Raw genomic sequence first — 9,279 nt, forward strand, 5'->3', positions numbered from 1 at the left:
TTTCCACCTGACAGTGAGGGTGTTAAGTTGTAGTAAACATCCCCAAGAGACTTATTTATTGGAATAATTCTTGCCTTCAGTGTGAAAATAACAGCATATGTGATGAAAAATAAAATGAAACCTCCAGTAGTTTCAACAGTATTACATGTGGGGGGAAAAAACATCATTTCTAGTGTTTCTTACTGTTCTACTGGTAGTTAAATTGATAACCAGATTTTTCTGAACATTCCTCATCCACTTCTTGCAGTCCTCTTAAAATAAGTTGTCATTAGGTTTCAGGATGCTGAATCAGACATGAATGAGCATGTTTCTTAACAGCTCACCTGTGTGTCATCAGCTCAGGTACGTGATTTTCAAGTTGCTTTATTAGCAGTAAGAATCTGTGTGGATAGTTGGTTTTCATAATAAAACCATAAAATACTGATAAAAATGTAAGATCTCGAAAGTAATTTAGATGTACATGTTTACGATCAGTAAGTTGATGTATTACTGGCAGAGGAGAACGATATATCATAAGGGGAATTGTGAAACACGGTGACATGGAATTAAAGCGCAGGAACTTCCTTATTGCACTGAATTACTTTTTTAAAAAACAAAACAAAACCTCCAACCAACCACTTTGTAGGTGTTCTTCCCTTCCTGCTGGTAGATTGGTCTGGAATATAACTACTACAGGTTTTAGCCATTTTCCCATAAGAATAAGCTATAACTTCCCCTTGTCCTTCAATAGGTCACTCTGGAGAGCAGGAATTGAAGCCTGTTGCTTTTTCCCCTTCTCCTTTCCACAGATCTCCAGGATGATTTTTCACAGGTGGGATTTTATGCATAGCAAAGGCTGCTGCTCTGTGACTGCTGCCCTCCTGAGAGGCTGGGCTGTGCTTCAGCTTGAGAGCATGCGGGGTTGGCTTGTTTGTAACAGAGCTGAACGCCTCAGTGCAGCCCATTACATGGGTGGTTCTGGTTCCTTGTTGAGTATTACGTTTCGTGGGCTTTGTTTGAAAAGTATCCGGCTGATCATTCCTGAAAATTCAGGAGACGGAAATTGAAACCCACAGTAGCATTCCTGAAAAATAGTATTGTTCAGCATCATGCTAAGTGTGCGATTCATATGCCAGATATGAATGTGTATTACACCACCAGAGCCTGGTTAACCACTTTTATTGGTCCCTGGAAGCCAACCAAGCATGGTCTGTCTTTGTGTTTGGCTGTGAACGTAGAGCAGGGCCAGTTCTGCCTTAAACAGGAATACTTATGGTATAAGTGTTCCCTAGGGTTGTCATCTGGGGTGTCAGATTTGCTTTTTATTTATGTTCCTTTTCTTACCACTGAGAATACAAAGAAAGGCAATACAATACACTTGCTGATTAATTAGACTCTTGCCAAAACTGCGTGCTAGAGAAGTATTGGATTAGTGACCCTGTGAGAACAAATTTAAATAAAGAATGGAGAAATTGAAAGAAGATTGATTTCTCCAGGAACATTCTCTGTTCTTCCTTTTTTTTCAGTTGAAACAGCTTTTTAGACGCTTGGAAATGTTTCAATGAATTTTATGGATCACAGCACTCCCAGGTGGGAAAACAGGAAGACAGGCATGCTGAGGAGGAGAGGGCAGATGGTTCTGCCAGAGCCTGACATTCATGTGCAGGGGATGCAGTAGGTTCCTCTCATGCGTTATTTGTCCAATGTACCTTATTCACAACAGCAGCTGTTTTGTGCTGCGCGTGGAAGCCGGTGCCGTACAATGTTTCACGTGGTGCTGGAGATCCGTCTGTCGCGTTTATTAACACCATAGGTTTCCAGGACACTTTCTTTTATGTGGTACCTTTTCATAATGCCACAGCTCAAAACCACTTCTAAACATTCAGGGAAGTTCTGAGTGAGTGTTTTAATTTGGGGGGGATCTCATGTTTTTACTCCAAACCCCCGCCATGCTTTGCCCTGTGGCCTGTGCAGCATGCAGGCAGCTCCTGCATCAGTACAAGCGATCTGCAGACAAGTCCTCTGCAGTCATGCCAGGAATGTTGCTTTGGGCAAAGTGTAATCTTAAAGTAGCATAAGAAAACTTCACTTAAATCCACGTTGAATGCGTCTGGTACAAAATGGGCATCTTTTACCCAATCTAGGAGCTGGAAAAGCACTAGCCATTTGGTAAAAGTGATCCTCAGCTGTTACAACAGCACAGCTTCTGAACACGAGCAAATTGATGTGTTACCAGTTCCCCACTGGCTAGCGAGGGTGCCATTAATCCAGAGGTTGACAGGGATATTTTTCATTTGTTTGGTTGGTTTTTTCAGTCTTGCTGACCAGAGAAGTTACTTAGGAATAGTTGCTGCAAGTTTTAAGATGTGTTTTTCTGGGGAGATAAAATATGCCAAAATGGTGTAACAAGCTGTACTAACACCTAAGTGGCTGGGGTTCTGTAATTACTAAATATTATCTAATATTAAATTCCCCATCCAGGAGCTGCTGATTATTCTTCACCCCTAGATGTAATACAAATAAAAAAAATGTGAGGTCAAGATTATTTGTTATCTCTGCTCTACAAATAATTAGTCCAGGGATAAAGGTAGCACATCCTGTATCTGAAAACCATTTCTCTCTGTCCTTTTGTTGCGGTGTTATTGCGATCCAGGCAAAAGCAAAGCATGTTTTAATTCTTGGAGGGAAGGGGACCGACTATCCACGAGATCAGCTGGAAACAGAGGGCAGGTAACACGAAACGGACCTTTTTTGTTGTTTTCCTTTTTCCGAGCTGTAAGAGCAGAACTTCAGCCCCCCGTCCCGGGGGGTGCCGTTCCGCGCACAGCCCGCTCGGGGGGAAGGGGAGCGGAGCGGGCGACCACGGCGGCACCTGCCGCGTCGGGACCCGGGGCGGGACCGCGGCACCGGGAGGAGCGGCCAGCGGGGCGGGCTCCGGCCCCCGGGGCACCGGCGGGCCGAGGCAGACAGCCCTCTCCCGGCAGGCAGGTAAGGGGCCGGGGGTCGCCGGGGGTCTCCGGGGCTTGGGGCTGCGGCAAGGCCCGTCAGCGCTGCGGCTCCGCGATCTCGGCAGCGCTTGGCAGGGCCGGGGTCGGCGGGGGCTGGAGGTTGCGGGGATCCGAGCAGGGTCCGCGCCGGCTCTCCGGCGGCGGGGCTGGAAGGTGGTTTCTCCGCACGCCCGGCTCGGAGGAGTCATCCGAACTGCCCGACAGGCGACTGCAGGTTGCTAATGCTCGCTGTTAGCTGAGAGTGACAGAACTGTTAGGGCTAGGCTCGGGGGGTGCTCAGGGGTGTACGCGGCTTTTGCTATCCGGGCGATAAAGAGCCACACGGAGCGGTGCCCTGACCTGGGTGTCCGCCCTGCTGCATGGCACCTCACAGCCCTGTCGCCCCGTTACTGACATACGAGCTCCCACTGTCTTCAGCCGGAGCGGTTGGTCCCCCTGGGGGACTGACAGCCGCATCCTGCCCTGATGCAGCTGGCCAGTGTGCCACACCTCAGGCTGTGAGGTGTTGCACCAACCGTGCTGGGATCACCACCTTGCAGCGTGGCGTCTCCTTTCTCTTCGGTGTAGTCTGTGTGTTGGTCTGCTAGCTAGTGAGCGAATGTGGCGCTGCATTTTCCAAGTAGGAGGTTGTGAGGTTTTTATGTTGCGATAGGTAACGGGAAGCCAGAAGTACTTGTGTATTAAATAGGTGGGAAAAGTCTTGGGTTTAAGTATTCACGTTCTTTGTGGTCAATCATTCCGTCACTCCCTCGAAACACACAGACTTACTATTTAAATACTGCTCTCTTTCTTCAGTCTCAGCATTACTTTTTTATTCCTTTATGCCCTAACCTACAAAGGCTGAAACGTTTCTATGCAGAAGATTGAATACACATCTAAAAGCCAAATCTTTACAGACAAGTTTTTGTTGCTAAGTCTCTGTCCCTTAGTAATGCTGTGTCAGTTAAGCAAACCTGCAAGCAGTCATGGTACTGCATGGGAGCTGTGTTAACTTCTACTTCCACTGACCAAGTGTCACTATGGTCTCCTCTGCCAGTGCTGGGACCAACGGCAGCCTCATCCTGCTCTGTGTAGCAGCAGCCACCAGCCGGTAGCTCTGGAGCCACGTTCAAGGTGTGACAGTTCAAGTGCTGGGGCAGCGTCAATCCCTGCCTGTTAGACACAGCCCTGGCTCTGTATGCCTGAGCCTGCGACAAGGATAGCAGTGGGCTGCCTATGCTAAGCAATGTAGTTGAAATGGCACCTGTTCCGGGCTGGTATGTCAGTTTTCCACCCAAAGCAATTGATTTCAGTGTTGGCAGGGTTTGGTTGGGTTTGTTTTGTTTGTTTGTTTGTTTTTCTTTTTTTTTTTTTTCTTTTTTTCCCAGCATAAGCTTGTTGGAAGGACTTTTATTCTTGCCATGGAAATGGTAAAGTGGTGAGGCGTTGTGGTATGGCTGTATGGGCTAACATAACATGAACTAGCACTCCACAGCAGTGTCCCCGTTCACTTTTTTTTTTGTGAAAAAGCCCCTAATTGTGACTTGTGTAGTCCATAGCTTCTGTATGTTCATTGTAGAATAGAACCCTAATGTAACAAGTTACACTGCATTTTGATGTAGCTGCATTTTATCTGAAGAAAAAATAAAAGTATTTTCTGTGAAATTATTTGTCCAACAATTTGAAAACTACATATAAGGATTTTGAAGAGTTAGGAGAAACCTGTGACAAAACTGGTTTTCTTTTCTTCTGACTGGTTCTCCCCAGCCATTTTCTAGCTGCTTAGGTGATTTGCCAGAATATTGTGAATAGCTTTTTTTTTCCCTCAGGGTCATCTTAAATGCTGCTTGTACAAATAGTAATGAGATGACAATATCCTAACAGGGAGTTAAGCTAGAAATTACGAACAGAACAATGGCTTTTTTTTTTTTTTTAGTTCAACAACATCGTGTGTCATTAAAACACTGTTTATTATCTAAAATGACCATATGTGTAGTTTTCATAAGCTTTTCCAATTGAACGTGTGAATGAGAGTCCTGTAACTGATACTGCTCATTAAAGTATAATTTGAAGGTTGCATTTAAACTGGATAGGTAACCATTGCAAGTACAGAATAAACAAAGCTTTATTTTAAGGCAAAACATTAGAACTGTTCTAGTAAACAGTGTCTCATGCCTCTAATAGACCTGGTGTGTGGTAGGCTGCCTTTCCACTGAAAGCAGAAAACTAATTCCAAACAGGTACTCAAAAACTACTTCCTTTATTTTTTTTCTTTTGTAACCAGTAATTTCCTTCAAATACAAGTAGCCGGTAATGTTGGTTAATAGGCATACTTAAAAAACTTGTTTTGCAAAGCAAGATTTAGTCTTGCTACATGCAAAGAACGTGATAGTCTGCATGCAGTTTGGACGTTTAGTCACAAGACTGACTTGCTCTGGTATGAAGTGGGTCTTGCCTTAACGGTTTTTTCCCCATAATGTGTGACTGTGAGCTTGGTAATGTCTTTCCAGTGTTAAAGAAATAATGCAGAGTTCTGTTCACAGTTTCTTACTGTTAATCTTCCCTCTCTCTGCCAGGTATACTGTTCTTACTCTTCAGTTTCCTACTGCTACTTTTAGTAGAAGTAGTGTTATATCCCTGATTATTCCTCTTTACCCAGTGCTCATAATTTTCCCAATGGATTAAGTTTGCAACTTGTGGTCAAAGTTAAGAAAATAAAAGCAATAAAGCAGCAAACAAAAAGAGGCTTGCTCTCAAAGGGGTCTCTGGGGAAAGGATTAGATCATGCAAAAACACTGTGATATATTCTTCAGTCTATAAGGATTGTGATCCAGTGGGGTCTTTTCAGTGGAGAAGCAGGGATTTGTGTGGTAGTTTAGGGAGAGGACTATGAATTTCACAGAATTAATGAAGCGTCTGAACTTTCATCCACTGTCATTAAGCAAAAACCCTGAAGTGTGCACCACATCTTTACAACACTTTACTGGACACTAAAATATAACTACATGTTGTAACAATTTTTTGAATGTTTCAGGAGCATGTTTATAATAAAGGTGTCTAAACTCAGGTGAAGAGGTAGAAGCCCACTTGAGATACTGCAAATACAAAGTAGTTGGCAGTCCTTCTCCAAAAGCCTTATCTAAGCAGCCACAGGTTATAGAAGGGATTTAACTTGCAAACAAAGTGAACAGGATGAAAATACTGTAGTCTTACTGTACAGGGTGGAGGGAGGAAATGACAAGAGGAATGTTAAATGAAAAAGACAAGGCAAATAAGTGACTAGGTGCAAAAACTGAATAAAGAGCAGCTAAGGAGCAGAGCTCATGGTGCTGGAGCAGCAGCTGGAGGCAATGGGAGCAGCCAGCTGAGGGCAGGGAAAGTCCAACAGTGGGACGTTCCCCTGGGTCAGACACTATTCCTCCTGCTTCTGCCAGCCTGCCTGGCTTCTCTCTGCACCCCACTCTCAGCAAGAAGGGCTGGGGGGACAGGGAGGATGGGATCTGAATTTTGGTAGGTAGCATTGCACTATAGGCCTAGGAAGATGGGGTTTTCTTGAGTGTAGTGTTTGATTAGCATCAATTCACAGGCTCTTTAGATTTTCTGAGAGGGTTTCCTGGTTTGTTGCCGTGGTATTGAAACTGTTGGGATTGACAAAGTGGAAGAGTAGTGGTCAGTACTGGAACCTAGCTGCTGATGCAGCACGTAATCTAGTTTTAACTCTAGTCTGTCTCTCAAACTCACTTTTGCCTTCCAGGAATCAGTCTGATTTTTTCAGTATGAAGCTGTGTGGAACTTGTTAAACAGGATGGGGATTCATGAATAAAAATAACTTAGATAACAGCGAAGCCCTGTCCAGTCGCACCCTACAATACTAAAAGATCTTTATGGAAATAGAGCACATTAAGCCTTCTGAATCAATTCTTCCATGAGTTCTATTCCTTTCTTTCAACACTGTTAAGTCAACTATGATGTAGTTCTGGAACTTACTGTTTCCATTCCTCTTCAAGATTTGTGTAGAATTTACTTTATGTAATGTTTTTTGGTTTTTTTTTTTTTTTTCCTGAGGGATTACAGGTAAAGGACTTGAAGGTCTAAGTGGCTTTCCTGAAACTTGATACCAGGACAGAATGCTATTTTTTAGCAAGACCTTCATGTTTGTTTGATTTATATTCTAAATGAGGATTAGTGCTCTATAGCAGAGAATTACCTACAGGAATGAATGAAGCTAACCTGGAATATTTTGTCAAGGTTCTTGGTCTGTGACGTGAAGGCAGTTATTTTTCTGGGAAGTGATCCAGAAGCATGCTTGGAGTTTCCTGTTCGATATCGTTACATTGTGTGTTGAATGATTTAAGCAGAAAGCACCCTCTCTCCACCTATCCTATAACTTATGTACATATCGATGATTATCAAACCCACTGATCTTAAACCCTTCTGTTCTCCAGAGCAGGAACATAAGATTTGTCTAGTTGCTTGCCAAAATCAAAAATGTCATCCAGCAAATGGACACCACTCTGTAAAGGGAAGATTTGTCAAGCTCCTGCTTTCTATCTTTCTTTCACAAATAATCTCTCCAGCTATATATATATATTTTTTTTTTTTCTTTCTGGAAAATAACTGTTTAAAGGGAAAGCTAAGTCTAAATGTCGTAGCTTTTCCTGGAATTATGATTTACTGCATCCCATCACAGGTCAAAAAGAAGAAATGGTTCAGCTCGAGCATTACTTCCTTCAGCTTCTTTCCAATGAACTGTGACTAGTCAGAAGTTTATAAACTGCCAGTCCATCAAACCCCAAACCAAACCTATAATGTAGGTCTGATGTGATAAGAAGAGTTTCTCATGATCTTTGGGCTTGGGATGGAGGAAGTGGGTAGATTGGCGTGCTACCTCTATACCCTTGGCATGCTACATGTACACCCTTGGCATGCCACCTGGACACCCTGAGCGTGTATGCTCATACACACCTCCATCGTACCCTACGGCATTTATGTGCCAGGAAGCATAGTAATCTTTGAGTGATTACAGCCTCAGTCAAGAAATGTATGGGTTATCCATGTTCACATTCTTGCTCACTCCATATGCCTCAAGGTTTGGGGTCTAATGCTCTCAGGTAGCAATAGGAAATTCTCTATTTTTTTAGGAACGAAACGCAAAGATTTGAATTTGCCTCAGCATACACGGGGAATTTATTTAAAATCCTTAAGACTCTGGGAGTGAAGAGAAAGCAGCATGACTTCACATGCTGGGTTCAGTGTTAGACTGTAAATGTCCCTGTGCATTTTCATAGAAATCCTGGCATAAAGCGCATTGTAAGACTTAAAGGAAATAAAGTGGATAACGATGGAACCAACAGTCTGTCTTGGGTTTATTTGCATGTCTTAGCAAGCCCTTATGAATATGCGTAGAGGTCTTTAAAATGAGTAAGAGAAAGAAGTGATAGGTATATTATTTAGTCAAGCTGATCTGTTTCTTCTGGGTGGTTGCACTTTAGTGAGTTGGTTGATAGAGTTGGTTGATGCTTCCTACCAGCTTGCTTCTGGGTAATGCTGATTCCCCTCTATGATTCACCCATACATTTCCATCAAAATATCTGTTTTCTCTACAGTTTGAATGAGGATCAGGCAGGTTGATGAGCTGTTTAGATCGGTGCACAGTTTTCCAGCTGCCTTGCTGGCAGGCTTCCCAGCTTTCTGGATTGCTGAGTCCAAGTGAGTTGGGTTCCTGGGAAACCAGTTAAAAAATAGAAAAATGTAATTTTGTGTACTCTTCAAAGGGAATTGTCTGAGAATTTTCTTTCCCTGAGACAGAAATCTTTTCCTCTTTAGCTTTTCATTACCGTTTGAAATAAAGAACACTTTTATAGGGGAAAATTTAGTTTTCCAAGCAGCTCTTTGCAGAAGACCATGATTATCTTTTTCAATAATTGTTTCCATGCATTTTAATGGAGTATAAGGACAGAATATACAAATTTCTGAAGAGTTTGTTTAAAACTTCAGATAAATTCTAAGCTAGTTCTCAAAAGATCATCAAGAGCTAAGTGGTTCCTGTCAAAGAAAACCTACCTCTTGGGAGATTTGTTTCCCATGAGTTTTATGTAGGAGCCTTAGGTTCCTGGGATGTTTGTTGGTTTTCTTTTAAGATAAGGGGAGGAGGCTCTGCTAATTACGTTTCCGAATACGTGGGAATCTCACTCTGTCTCTGTAGGTGTGCAATTGTTGACTGAAAAAACACAAGTTTCACCTAGGAGAGTCTCTATGTTTATAGTTTCTTGTTGGCAGTAACCACATTCTGCTATTTACAGGAGGGATGGGT

The sequence above is a fragment of the Leptosomus discolor genome, chromosome 14, assembly GCF_034619465.1.
Source record: "Leptosomus discolor isolate bLepDis1 chromosome 14, bLepDis1.hap2, whole genome shotgun sequence".
In the NCBI taxonomy this organism is placed as follows: domain Eukaryota; kingdom Metazoa; phylum Chordata; class Aves; order Leptosomiformes; family Leptosomidae; genus Leptosomus; species Leptosomus discolor.